The 14,189-nt window shown below is 39.5% G+C and overlaps 1 non-coding gene across 1 annotated transcript; it reads right to left on the reverse strand.

The window, feature by feature from the left end:
- Positions 1-7,368: 7,368 nt before the first annotated feature.
- Positions 7,369-7,542, reverse strand: LOC128784862 (U2 spliceosomal RNA). The gene has a single exon (XR_008429663.1). It is a non-coding gene; the product is annotated as a U2 spliceosomal RNA (small nuclear RNA).
- Positions 7,543-14,189: the final 6,647 nt, after the last annotated feature.

Raw genomic sequence — 14,189 nt, forward strand, 5'->3', positions numbered from 1 at the left:
GCACAAAAATATTGAATTAATATTCATTTAGCACTCAAATTTACTGGCTCAGGCTTAGACATGTTAGAATCAACCGCAAATTAAAATATCTGCCTCTACTGAATAGTAAAATTGTGTTGCAAATAAGCTACACAATAACTCATAGACTTTTTTTTTTGTTATTCAGAGGTTTACTAGCAGGTATGCATATAAATTTTAAATTGTGTGATATCACCTATTGGCCTTCCTTCTTATATACCAGAGTTTTAGAGTCCCTGAATTTTCAGCTAGGAGTGGTTAGATGAAAGTTGATCATCTGAACAATCGTATGGCTGCTTCTAGTTTGGGACTTTGAGTCCTTAAAAGATATATGAAAACACTTTCCATCTAAAATTAAAACTTATGGCAGGTTTCTATAGTGAAAACTGATTAGCTATGGATTATCACCCACTCTTGCAATTAAAGATACTTTATTATAATGACTTGCCTTGTCGCATGAATCACTTAAAAACAATGTGAGGGATTATTTTATGTTGTAACTGTAGGTGTGTTGGTGTGTTGTTCTTGACCATTAAACTTTGTATTGTTTTTATCAAAAAACTAACTTCTAAAAAGAGAAAAGCATGTGTTGAATTATTCAATGTATCTGTCATTATCATACCTCATTGTTTTAACAGTTGTCTAAATTTACATGTCCAAATACAATTTGTCAGAATTTTTTGTAGCATATTAGGAAATTTGCTCCCCTTCAGCTTTTAAAATCCCAATTCAACATATAATTTAAACACATACTTAAATGCATCTCTCTTCAGGAAAGTTAAATCACTGAAGCACATGCTTAAGTTCACTTCTGGAAATTAATTGGCAGCTGTAGCAGAGCCTAAGGATTTAAGCCAAACCAAGCTGAAGTCAACAGAAGAAACGCCATGGACTTCAATTGTCTTTGTCTTAGGTCCCAAATACATCTTACGTGTGTGATTAAATGAGCCCTGTTTCTAAGAATAGGCAAATTCTTTGAATCATGAATTTTGTGAGAATTGAGTGCATTTATCTTGTCAACAGAACTTGGCTGGAACAACATACTGTAATAACATTTCTACCAGGAGTTTTAGGGTTGTTTTTGTCAGATAAACTCTTGGGTTTACATACTGTTCCATAATCCCTCAGTCCATGGCATAGCTCCAGTTAAATTACTAATATTGCTAAACTTGATTTGTACACATCTACATGCACTGGAAGTTTGCAGAAAATCCCCAAAATCCATGAAAGATTTTCTTTATCTGATTAAAGTTCACAGTGGGAAGACTTACAGAAGGGAAATTTCTAGGAAGTTACTTCTCAGGAATCACATCCCACTAAGGCAGTCCCAGAACTAAAAAAGCTTTGAGACAGGAAGAGCACAAAAGAGAGATGTCATCTGCAGCTCTTCTTTCCTGGCCCTTCTCCAGACATTGGTGGTGTTTCACAAAACTGATCTGTTTTGGAAACTGGACACAGGCCTGAGGGTGGACTTTCGGTGACATGTACGATTGCTATTGTTATGTTCCCAGGTCACACCAAGAATTAATGTCCTTAAAGCTTTTCCTGGTAAATTATTGCCATGTTTTTAAATATCAGGTTGTAACAACAATGTGGTCCCCTTAATTAAATTAAAAACTGTCAGAAGACTTACAAAATTTTCCTTTGAGATAAATTAAGACAGATAAAATAATAGGCTCTTTGATAACTTAGCATAGAGCAGATGGGCTTTGACAAAGCTGGATTTCAAACACAGTGGAAATATCTCATGTTTTATACCAAGTCAAACTTAGAGGTTAAGAAAAGCAATGTGAAGGACTATCTTGACCCTTTATCTCCTATATTCATATTCTGGCAGTCAGAATATGAACTCATATGAACTGATAACACCTTCTGAAGGGCTGTCTCTCCTAATGGACCATCAAGGTCTCACAGAATGACTCATAGAATTACACAATCCCATTGTGAGATACTCTGCCCAGGGAGAGGAACCAAACATTCCTACCTGTATATAATCTGAGGCTTGGAAGGCTTGGAGGCTTGCCATGGGCAGCACTACCCACTGGCTTCCCAGAGGACAAGAGCTCCATAACTACCACTGGACCTTGGGAGAAAGACCAGACCATTCTACAGGATGACAGAACCACATCCATCACTCCAGCAGGACTGCAGCCACCATTTAATCAGACTGTTACCACCACCCTGACTGACAGGGTGTCAAGTAATTTTCTGACTCAGTCAGTTTAAGCCAGTGTCCAATGTTTCTGTACTATTACCTTTATTTAAATTTTCCTATTAAACTGTAGATCTGGTTTGAACTCTCTAACTGGTTTGCATTCAAACACCTGTTTATTCTGTAATCAATCACATATTTTTGCCTTGAGGCATTTCTTTGAGAAAGAGTTTAATTTAATAAGCTACTTGCAGTACTCCCTAGGACCTTTGATTTATTAAAGCAATCAGGAAGGACTTTTCATGGCTAGAATAATACCATTCTAAAATTGCCCTCTCAGTATTGTAGATAAGTAATTTACTGAGTGATATAGGAGATGCAGTATCATCACTGCATGTCTTTCAAAGTCCCTTTACATTATCTTAGTGTGCCAGCACTGATTTTGGCAGACCTCAAGTATGTAATTGTTTACATACCTTTGTGTATCAGGAATTCCATGAGGAAAGAAAAATGCACACATCCCTCTTAGGTATAAATCAAACGATGGTGTTCACCAGTCTGCCATGACTTCTCAAATATAATGAACAGTGTCTTAGGTTTAAACAAAGCACTGCATACATTGGCCAAAGAGAGTTTATGCAAAGTTAACAATTAAGATCTGTTTTATTATGGATACAGCATCACCCCAATTTCCATTTTTCATGCTACAGGATTTCAGATAAAGGGAAACATTGGATTTTGGATGACTTTATCTGCTAGAACATTTTTCTTCATCAGATAACAAAGGGCAGAATGATAACTTTTGAATTGTCAACAGGTTTTGAAGCTTCGGTTGTATATAGATAAGCTGTCATTAGCAAACTGGTACATCAGTTGATTGGGAATTTCATAAATATGGATTATCTAGAAAATAGATCAGACTTAATCCCACAATTCTGTCTTCAGTGGTGATTCCTCCACAGTATGAGATGGCATTTGGCAACATTTCATGAGAAATGTTGTGTGAGAGATATGGGTGGGTTGGTTAGATGAGGTTCTTTTTCTGCTAGATGTAGAACTCAGCATAGTGACAAATAGCCAACATTTGTAAGGGTAACTTTATTATAGTAGGTTAAATATATGTAGACTATGATAGAAAACTGCATTAACTGAAGTCCAATAATTTAATAAAATTATTATTTTATTAATAAAATATAAAAATTATAAAGGACAAATTTTCATCTGTAAGAAAGAGCCATGTGGTAAAGACTGAAAAGGGCAAGGTGCAGGAAACAACCCCAGCTCCCTCAGTTGTTCCTCATAAGGGCTTGTGTTCCAAGCCCCTCACCAACCTCATTGCCTTCCTCTGGACATGCTCAAGCATCTCAACGTCCTTCCCGAACTGAGGGCCCAGAACTGGACAGAGCACTCAACGTGCGGCCTCACCAGTGCCGAGTACAGGGGAAGGATGACCTCTCTGCTCCTGCTGGCCACACTATTCCTGACACAGGCCAGGATGCCTTTGGCCTTCTTGGCCACCAGGGCACACTGCTCGCTGTTCAGTCAGCTGTCAAGCAGTACCCTCAGGTCCCTTTCTGCCTGGGCACTGTCCAGCCACACTGTCCCCAGCCTATAACATTGCAGGGGGTTATTGTGTCCAAAATGCAGGACTCAGCACTTGGACTTATTAAACTTCATGTCATTGGACTCTGCCCATCCATTCAACCATTCCAAGTCTCTCTGCAGAGCCCTCCTATTAGTGTCATCTGCAAATTTACTAATGAAGGACTCAATCCCCTCATTCATGTCATCAATAAAGATATTGAAAAGAACTGGTCCCAGCACAGATCCCTGAGGAACACCACTGGTGACTGGCCACCATCAGGATGCAGCACTGTTCACCACCACTCTCTGGGCCTGGCCATCCCAGTTCTTAACCCAGCAAAGAGTGTTCCTGTCCAATCGTGAGCTGCCAGCTTTTCCAGGAGTGTGCTGTGGGAGACAGTGTCAAAAGCCTTGCTGAAGTCCAGGTACACAACATCCGCAGCCTTTCCTGCATCCACCAGGAGAGTCATAAAAGGAGATCAGGTTGGTCAAACATGACCTACCCCTCCTAAACCCATGCTGGCTGGGTCTGATACCCTGGCCATCCTGTAAGTTCTGTGTGATGACACTCAGTATAAACTGTTCCATAACCTTACTGGGTACTGAGGTCAGGCTGACTGGTCTATAATTAACAGGATCCTCCTTCTCACCCTTTTTATGAATAGGTGTCACATTGGCCAGCTTCCAGTCATTTGGAACCTTGCCAGTAAACCAAGAATGTTGGTAAATAATGGAGAGTGGCTTTGCAAGCTCATCTGCCAGCTCCCTCATCACCCTGGGATGGATCCCATCTGGTCCCTGGATTTATGAATATCCAAGCATCTCAGCAGTTCTCTGACTGCCTCCTCTTGGATAAAAGGGGGACCATTCTCCTCTCTGATACCATCAACCAACCCAAGAGGACAGTTATCCTGAAGGCAAGTTGTCTTCCCAGGAAAAAATGAGACAAAGAAGGCATTAAGCACTTCTTCCTTCTCCTCATCTGCAGTTACTAAGTTCTCTTCTGCATCTAATAAAGAACAAAGGTTGGTCTTACTCTTCCTTTTACCATTAATATATTTATAAAAACATTTTTTATTATCCTTTACAGAAGTTGCCATTTTAAGTTCAAACTGAGCTTTGGCCTCCCTAATTTTTTTCCTACATGCTCTAGCAGCCCCCATAAATACTTTCTGAAAGACCTGACCCTCCTTCCAAAGATCATACATCCTTTTTTTTTCCTAAGTTCCTCCAAAACCTCCTTGCCCATCCAGGCTAGACGTTTGTCTCGTCGACTTGTCTTTTGGCACACAGGGACAGTCCGTTCCTGTGCCCTCAAGATCTCTGTTTTGATGAATACCCACCTTTCCTGAACTCCTTTGTTTTTAAGGGCTGCTTCCCAAGGAGCTCTCTGAATAAGTCTCCTGAACAGGCCAAAGTCTGCCCTCTGTAAGTCCAATTTTAAAGTCTTATTAAGGTTCATCCTGATTTCTCCAAATTATAAGAATTTATATAATTTCATGATCACTGTGCCCCAGGAGGCCTCCAACCACCACATCTCCCACCAGCCCATCTCTATTTGAAAATAACAGATCTAACATAGTCCCTCCCCTGGTGGGCTCACCCATCAGCTGCAACAAAAAGTTGTCCGCCACAAACTCTACAAATTTCCTGGACTGCCTTTTTTCAGCTGTACTAAGTTCCCAGCAAATGTCTGGCAGGTTGAAATCAGCTACAAGAACAAGGGCTGATGATCCTGAAACAATATCTAGCTGCTTATAGAATGAGTTGTCCACCACTTCTTCCTGGTTGGGTGGGTGATAAGAGACTCCCAGTAGGATGTCAGCCTTGTTGGCCTTCCCCCTAGTTCTTACCCATAGGCATTGAACTTCGTCATCAGTAGTTTCAATGCCTATGGCGTCCAAAGCCTCCCTAATATAAAGGGCTGCCCCTCCACCTCTTCTCCCTTTCCTGTTTCTCCTGAAGAGCTTGTAGCCATCCAGTGCAGCGCTCCAGCCATGTGAGTATCCCACCATGTTTCTGTGATGGCAATTACATCATAGCTCTGCTGCTGCACCATGGCCTCCAGCTCTTCTTGTTCATTACCCATGCTGCGCGCATTGGTATACATGCACCTCAGCTGGGCTACTGATTTCACTCCTATCTCAGGCTTACCATCCTTGGGCCTGCTTCCAGACAGCCCAACTACATCCCCTTCCCCCTTCAAACCTAGTTTAAAGCCCTCTCAACAAGTTCTGCCAGTTCATGAGCTAAAAACCTTCTGCCCTTAACAGAGAGATGGAGCCCATCTGATTCCAGTAGGCCAGGTGCCATAAAAGTTGCTCCATGATCAAAAAATCCAAAATTCTGCTGATGACACCAACCCTTGAGCCATTTGTTAATGATGTGGGTTCTCCTATTCCTTTCAGCATTTTTCTCAGCCACCAAAGGGACTGAGGCAAAGACTACCTGTGTTCCTGCCCTTTCAACCACTTGCCGAATGCCCTAAAGTCCCTTTTAATTGCCCCGATACTCCTCTTTTCAATCTCATCACTGCCAGTCTGGAGTATCCGCAGTGGCTAATAATCAGAGGGCTGAACCAGCCTAGGAAATCTCTCAGTGATATCCCATACCCAGGCCCCAGGGAGGCAGCAGACCTCCCTGTGGGGTGGGTCCAGTCAACATATGGGGCCCTCTGTTCCCCTCAGAAGGGAATCACCCACCACCATTACCCTTCTTTTCTTTTTGATGTTAGAGGTGGTAATCCTTCTCACAGATGAATCTTATTTGGGAGACTCACTGGGTAATTCTCTTCTAAATCAACTGGCTGACTCTCCAGATCCAGGGGTTCATACCTACTCTGAAGTGGCATGTGGCTTGGGGATGGGAGTCTGGAGAAATTTTTATTATTACCTTCTTGAGTAGGTACCCACTTCCACTGCCCTTCATTTACCAGGTGCCCTTCTGTTGCCTGACAGTGGGAAGTATATGAGTCCTCTGGCTCTTGGTGGGCCTCCCTCAAAGATGTAACGGCTGAACTCCACTAATCTCTTTCCCTTTCACTTTCCCTGATGCTCCTTAGTCTTTCAACTTCCTCTCTAAGCTCGGCCACCATTGAAAGAGATCGTTCACCTGTTCACACCGCAGGCAGGTTTTCTCTGCAAAGCACCCTGAAATCACTGATAAGCGCAAACAGTCCACAGAGGAATGGGTCTGTACAGATGCATCCTTTTTGGAGGGTTCCATTTGATGACATACGCTTGTACTAACTACAGTTTTCCATCATGTAAAAACCATTACTAACAGAAACCCCAAAACCAACCAAACAAGAGACCCACCGCAAACAACACACAGCAAAACTAACTTGGAAGAAAACCTGCAACCCTTCCTGCTTGCCCTGCCTGCTTGTCCTGTCTCACAAACTGCCTTGCAAACTGCCATGCCAAGCCCTCACAGCCATGGCCCACTCCTGTTTGCCCACTCCTGTTTGCCCGGTCCTGTTAGCCGTGCTCCCTAGAAGCCTCTTTCAATCAGCCCGCTACTCAGCGATGGAGGATGCCACATCCAGGACCTCGTGACCCTCAAGCATGAGGAACACACCAGCTCAGTGTTCCTACAAGCAGCCACTCAGCAACAGAGGAAGCCCACCCGGACCTTGTGACCCTCAAGTTCAAGGAACACACCTGCTCAGCCAAGAATTATAAAAATAATAAAATCTGTTTAATATAAAGTCCTCTCATTGAGGACATATCAGATATTAAACTGATAAGAACGATACTACACTAATTTCTTCTCTGTATGAAGGGTAGCACATAGTGAAAGTCATTAAGAAACTAGAGAAACAGTGGAAATATTTTTTTCCACAGTGAATCAGTTGAAAATCCTTTTTGAAGGCTTTTTTTTTTTTCTTTGATTACTTTAAAATGATGTAATGGATTGACACAGGAGTGATTAGTTTGCCTACTGAAAATTTGAGGGTATGTGTTCCTGTGTTCACATAAGGCTTGTGCTTCATTACTGTTTTTAGCAGTAAAGGACTGATGAACAATACAAATAGTTTGTCATGGGTCTCCATCTCACACTGAGATTTTGTTCTGCTTTATGAATTTTAAACCTGTCAAAAGGTCTAAACATATCAACAAAAAACTGCTATCATCTGCTGTATTAAAAAATTATCTTTCTGAGATGGGAAAAAATCCACATCTTTAATTTGTTTCTTCCTCAGCTGTGCTGTGTTTCTACTCTATATACTTTGTGTTGAACCAGAAAATATTTATATTGTTTAATTGATAATAAATGCTGTTTTACAGATTATATTGCAATATTTTCACCCTTTGGGTGTTTATATATTACAAAAACAAAAGGATTTCATTACTGAGGTTAGAAGCTTCATTGAATTTTAAAGAAAACATTAAAGAAAGGCACCTTCCCTTTAGGATTTATAAATATTTACAAAGATGAAAGCTGAGTCATAGAGTAAAAAGGATTGGTGTGTGTTTTGTTTCAAGTTTTTTTAATTTACTTTTAAGCAACACACTCTCACTGAAAATCACATATTTTAAATTCTAGGTTTATGTTCAATTTCTTATGCAAGTACATAAATAAATTTGTACATCTCTATCTATATTTATACATTTTTATTTTAACTGGAGTTATTCCAATATTCTGGTAATACTTCCTAGGTCCTGCTGATGCCTTAACCAATTTATAAATGAAATACACATTTTTGAAATAATATTAGTATAGGAGGTAGTATAAAGGTTGGTTTTTATTTGGAGGCCTCCAGGGGCAAATATGGAAAATGTCCATGAAAGCCCACTCCCCCCATGGGGGTGAATACAGTTTTATATGTTTAGTAAATTAGCATAATTGAAAAAAAGCAACAATTAGAAGCACAAGTGGGGATACAATACAATACTCTAAGCCTCTTCTAAATTCTGCCCCTACAGGCAGGCCTAAACTTTGTTGAGGAAAATGTGTCCCAAAGAACTGTTTTTTGGCCTTGGTTCCTGGAATGAAGCAAGATAGGATAGGGGCTTTGGAATGTGTTTTTTCTTTCTGCCTAGAAAATTACAGAATTTATGTTATAGCAAGGAGGCCAATTATTGTGTTACACTGTGCTACCCCACTGGAGATACTTCTTTACAAGAATAAACATCTGTGTAAACTCTTGTGCAGAAAGATATCTTTGCAAAATATATGTGTTACATCTGATAGGTCAGTGTCATTTCTGATTTAAAAGACAGGAAGGCAGGAACCTTCCCAGAATAGGAAAGTGACCCCCTCCATCCAAATTATTATAATTTCAAAATTATGGTGCTTCCAGGCAAAAATATGAGAACAGGAGTAACAGTTCTTTACTGGCATATATATATATATATATATGCTTGATTAGATACATATATATATATATATATATATATATATATATATATATATGAAACTGAAAATACAACAAAAACTAGAAACAATAACCCAAGTTCTCCCACCTGTCAAGTAAAAATTTCTCTTTGGTGTAGTTATGACCACAACTGGCAGGGGAAGCTGCTGGCTCCTGGTGAGGCTGAGGGGCTGCAATGGTTCCCCCATGGCATCAGGGGCACTCCCATGCAAGCTCAGCAACCACCTGACATGGTATGAGAGCTTGGGCGGGGAGGAGGATGGGAGGTGGCTTCTTTTGCAAAACTCACAGGGAGCAGCTGCTTTGGTACCACTGGTGGAATCAAGCTAAACTGTAGCAGTAACCCCAGAGCAGCAGACAGGAACAGGTGGCAAGCTAAACTGTAGCACTAACCCTGGAAACAGCCAAATACCCTCTGTAACACACATGATCCTTCTCCTTGTCCACCAAGCCAAGAAAAGGGGCTCAAAGCCCCCATCCCACCCCTCAGGCAAAAGTCCTGGGCTCAGACACAATGCCTCTTGCAGTATTACACCAACTCCTGAAAACACCAGAGCAGGGAGAGAGACCCCATTCCCCAGGCAACACTCCCAAACTTTCTTCCCCTGGCCAAGCCATTACAGTGGTATGTGAGAGTGGTTGGCTAACTCTTTCATTTCTCAACCACTTTGCAAATCACCGCCTTTTTGCTTCTCCAACATGCGACAAATGGAAAGTAACTAATTTGACAAATCTAACCTACAGCAGTGACCATAACTGACATTGCCAAGTTTTACCCTTGCTGGACTTGAATGGAAGTGGAAAATTGAGTGGCTACTTTTATACCTCATCCTCCAGCTCCAGCATTCTTGCAGCAAAATGTGTTTCTGGAACATTCCATAGCTATCAAAACATGCGTGAAGTACTGAAATAGTAGTAAATATAAATTATCCATCTAGATAAATATAGCCTTTGCTGCAGAATGGTGGAAAGAGGCAGACAATGGGAGGCAGGACTAGCAAAAGAACTGTTTCCATTATATCCCTGCAGCACTGAGAATATCACTAAAAGGTACAATTGTTCTTGTCTATCACATCTTTGTCTCACTTTGACTAAAACCTTCCACCTACATTACAAATCCATTAGACATGCTGCTTTTATGACATGTTTGTTGCTCAGGGAGGGGGGTGATTTGATCTGTTTTAGGAAATCATTCTTTCATCACGATTTTTGTGTCTATTTTACATGATAGTGTGAAATCACTGAGCTGCCTCTGTGTAATGGTCATAAGCAATTCAAACAGGACCAGACAAAATATGTGGTCACTATGAATAATTCATAATGTATGCTCAATTTGCTTTAGCAGCTTATGTGAAATCTTACTGTGGATGGTAGGACAGATTTTTGGTTATGAGTGCATCGTGAAGATCAGTAATTGTAGGCAAAAAAGAAATCTCAGGCTTTAACACAAGTTCAAATGATAAATTCATTACAAAAAATTATGTCCCGTGGTTCAGGATGAAACTGGGAAGTCGGTACTGACCAGTGATTGTGGGCATCTAATCTCAGCAAACCCTAAAATAAAAAGATTTTCAGAGAGAATACTTCACTTTTTGAAAATTAGGTTTCATGAGGATTTCAAGCCTAATGCCATAGGCTACCATGGAGGCAACATTGCCTTGATTTTGCTTTTTATTTCATGTTGAAAAGTGACTGGAATTTTTTTTTTTGTTTCTTTAAGACACAACCACAATTGAAAAAAAGGTCCTTAAATGCTTCTGAAAAATACACTCTTTGCATATTGCAAAAGTAAGAAGAAGGAAAAAAAAAGGCTTGAAAGACTATCAAGCTGTGACCTCTCAGAGGCTAAACCATTTTTTGTCCCAGTTACATTTTTGTGTTGTGTGTCTCTGTGTGTGTCTGTGTATGTGTGTGTCCATACATAGTGGCAATCCAAATAATGAAGTTATTGTATAATAAATAACAAATAACAAAGTAACAAAGTAACAAAATAACAAAAAACAAATTACAAAGTTTTTGTATAAATCATGAAATAGATTTTTAATAAGAAAAAAAATCTATCTCCTAATATGATTAGCTTCATATAGAAGTTTACATATGATTGTAATGAACTCAAAATAAAGAAGTGGTAGTGTGTTTTTTTTCACTATAAATAGAAAACAGCAGTGTGCTTATGAAGCACAGGTATTACTGAGTCATTTCCAGAACACTATGATGTTTCCTATGCAGACATGAAACTCAGATTAATAAATGATTTGCATTTATTTCAGAACTTTGCTGACTGTGTTAAAGATCTGACAATCGCCAACCATTTCCTCAAAAATATTAGTCATGATCATAACCCACAGTGTGGTTGTTTAGGGGAGTGGAGCAAGGGAAAAAGAAAAACTGATTCCCATTGGCAAAAAAAAAAAAAAAAAAAAAAAAAAAAAAAAAATTAAAAAAAATTAAAGATTATTTACAATTCTGGGTTGTATTTGAAAAATAATTCTGATCACTGGGAAGAACTTACTATTTGCATTTACCATTTTCCAAATTACGATTTTTGGAAAGTCAAAACATTTTGTTTCCAAGTGATGCTATAATTTGAAATTAGTCGATAAGCTTGGTGGCAGTGTTTAGTTTTCGTTTCTTTGATGTTTGTTTACTTTTTTTTTTTTGAGAAAAAGTTTAGATTATAAAACAAAAAGACAAATGTTCAATTTCGTAGGTAAAAAAGTTTGATGTGTCCAGAAATAAAATTTAGTATTACAAATAAGCCTGCAACAAAATGTTTATCTTTGATGATTGCCACACTATCTCTGCAAATTCTATTTGAACCAACAGTTTTTATTTTGTTATATCTTAGGTGGTATTGCACCTCCTGCAGACAGAAATGTGGGGAAAACACATTAAATTTGAAAAAAAATATTTATAACTGAGCCTCTATGTCATCCAAACGTGTTCCATGTACCCTGTTCTGCTCCCCAGATGGTTTATCCCTGAAGTTGTTTACCTCAGCTTTTCCTGCTAGTTGATGTATCGATCCCTCTGCCAGTCTCCCTGATACCTCCCCTGTCTCCTTATTTGTCTTTGAAGTGCCATCCCTGTCCCCTGTCAGTCAAGGGAATACACACCCCTTGTTCTGGAATCTTCCCTGCCCACTATCCTTTTCTCAGAAACCCATTGGTAAGCCACGCCTGCTCCCTCCCCACCTTATCTCCTATTGGTTAATTCCTACCCTATACTCCTCCCCTGCTGTTCGACCATTGGCCAAGAGAGGTATCCTCCCCTTGATCCTCCCCTCTTTAAAAGCAGCTGTCTCCCCCCGCATCGTAGGTGGTCATTTGTCCCTGCATCCTCCTGGAGAATAAAGCCTCTTGGAACTCAAACAAGTGGCCCCTCTCGCTTCCTTTACCTTGACTCCTCAGTGTGGGACTTTGTCTGCTCACCTGCCTGGAACCCACTACTGCCACAGAGGCTGTGGACCCCTGTGTGCACCGCCACCTGGATAAATCTCGGAAGAGATTTGGGGGCGGCTGCTCCTGGTGCGATCCTGACGGGTGTGGGCTAGCCAGAGAAGACCGCCCAGAGCAAAAGGACCGCATCAGGCCTGCTGAATGTTGTGAACTTGCTTTTGCTAAATCATACCTGATGAAGTAGCAGAGAACAAAACAGGGAAGAAGGAACCAAACAAAATGTGTTAACAAACTTATTTTGGGCATTCTTTGTTGAACTACAGATTCTGTAGCAAATAGTGTCTTGTTAGACACAATCTGTATTATGTTAATTCTTTACACAGTTCTTATTTGTGAAATTCACATAAATATGAAGAAAAATTCCAAAGGCTAAAATCAGAATAAATGTTCTTTGAGAAAGCATGCAGCTGTTCAGTTTGGGCTATACTGGGCCTTTATCCCTCTTGTAAATAATTTCTTCTCATTTTAGACACTAAGAGCAGAGCAGACGCTTCAACTTTTTTTTGTTCAGGAAAATAAGTGAAATTACTTGAATTTGATGAAAAAATGCAAGTATGTGGACTAAAAAGCATCTATTGAAATTATTAAGTTTGGTGGAATTACAAGAATCAGCATCTAAGATGAGAATAATTTAGATTAATTAACAATTAGCAATCTCTCTGGTTCTCTTAACTGTGAGACATACATTATAAATACATAAAGGATTCATGCATTGGAGAGCCATAAGATAATGGAATATAAGTTTCTTTCAACAGTAGTCTGCCCTTAAAATAATTTCAAAAATAAGGAGCATTTCTCATGTATACCATTATAGATGGTACCTAGAAAATAAATCCACATAAGTATAATCATGCTGTTGAGTCAGAGACAGGGTGAAAAGACTCCAAGTCATAGTAAAAATGTTTAATGAAAGTAGCACATCTCTTTTTATAATGTGACTTGCTATGGTGAAATATGATTGGTCTCAAAGTAAAAACCTTTCACACTATTGGTGCATTATGAACAGCACACTGTGGTAGAACATATCTATAAACAACATGAACAGAAAGAGAGATAATAACTGTTTAAATCCTCTGTTCTCTCTTTGGCTCTCTTCTGTTTAAACAGAATCCTCTGTTCTCTCTTTGGCTGAACTGAGAGCCTCCACAGAATACCAATACATTGTAACAGAGACTAGGCGGAGTTAAATAATAAAGTAGATATATATATATATATATATATATATATATATATATATACACACATACATACACACACTATACTATTTCTTCGTTAGTTGTAATATAGGTGCCTTTATCATGCACTGTATTTTATCTACTAGTAATTATTTTTGTTTTATTCCTGTGTAGTAAGTAGTCTGTTTAAAGTCTTATGTCTGTTAATTTTGTGCCTATTCAATAAAAAATTCATTTTGTAATAGAACTAATCAGCCATTATTAAGAACTTGTGAGTGAGAGCAATCTGGGGCGCAGGCTGCCTGAAACAGAGCTACTGCCAGGAATCTGGTTCAAAGGCAGGACTTGTTCAAGCTCCCCTCTCATATGTAACACTGACAAAATGCTTTTTTCAGACACTCCCTTGAGTATCTACAGTCAGA

This window comes from Vidua chalybeata, chromosome 2 (assembly GCF_026979565.1).
Source record: "Vidua chalybeata isolate OUT-0048 chromosome 2, bVidCha1 merged haplotype, whole genome shotgun sequence".
NCBI classification, from domain to species: Eukaryota; Metazoa; Chordata; class Aves; order Passeriformes; family Viduidae; genus Vidua; species Vidua chalybeata.